The sequence below is a fragment of the Nestor notabilis genome, unplaced genomic scaffold, assembly GCF_000696875.1.
Source record: "Nestor notabilis isolate BGI_N333 unplaced genomic scaffold, ASM69687v1 scaffold14556, whole genome shotgun sequence".
NCBI lineage: Eukaryota > Metazoa > Chordata > Aves > Psittaciformes > Psittacidae > Nestor > Nestor notabilis.
Genome location: NW_009932548.1, coordinates 41,317 through 41,740, shown reverse-complemented (window position 1 = coordinate 41,740; position 424 = coordinate 41,317). Strand labels below are relative to the sequence as shown.

Genomic DNA, 424 nt, shown 5'->3' with positions numbered 1-424 from the left:
AGTGAGATCGTGTCTGGGAGGTGGGGAACAGGAATGAGACAGGAGCCTGGAAAGCTCTTCTGAGATACGAGACTCATTGGAGCAGGGGGGACACATCACACCAGGGCCATGTTTGCTGTTCACTGGGATGTTCTGTGGGTGGCAGCTGCTGGCATCCTTCAGCAAGAGGGAGGCTCCCACTGTGCCTGCTGGAGTACGAGGTCACAGTAACTTCTGCTGCCACCAAGGCACAACCTGCCTCAGTCCCTTCTTTGACAGCCAAAGGGGTTTTGAGTCGAGGTGGCAGCAGTCAGGTTTGTAGAGCTAGGCATGGAGAACTGACCCTGGTGTCGTCCAGCACCTCCCTGGCTTTAAGCACGCTGCCAGCAGGGCTTGTTCCACACCTCTCACCGCTCTCCACCCACTGTTCTTGCCAGGCTGGGCA

The 424-nt window shown here is 57.3% G+C and overlaps 1 protein-coding gene across 1 annotated transcript in view; it reads left to right on the top strand.

Moving 5' to 3' along the window:
- The window catches only part of P2RX6 (purinergic receptor P2X, ligand-gated ion channel, 6), a gene marked incomplete at its 5' end in the record, with an annotated part of 8,106 nt that overhangs the window by 6,112 nt on the left and 1,570 nt on the right, over nucleotides 1–424 (top strand). The window lies entirely within an intron of this gene.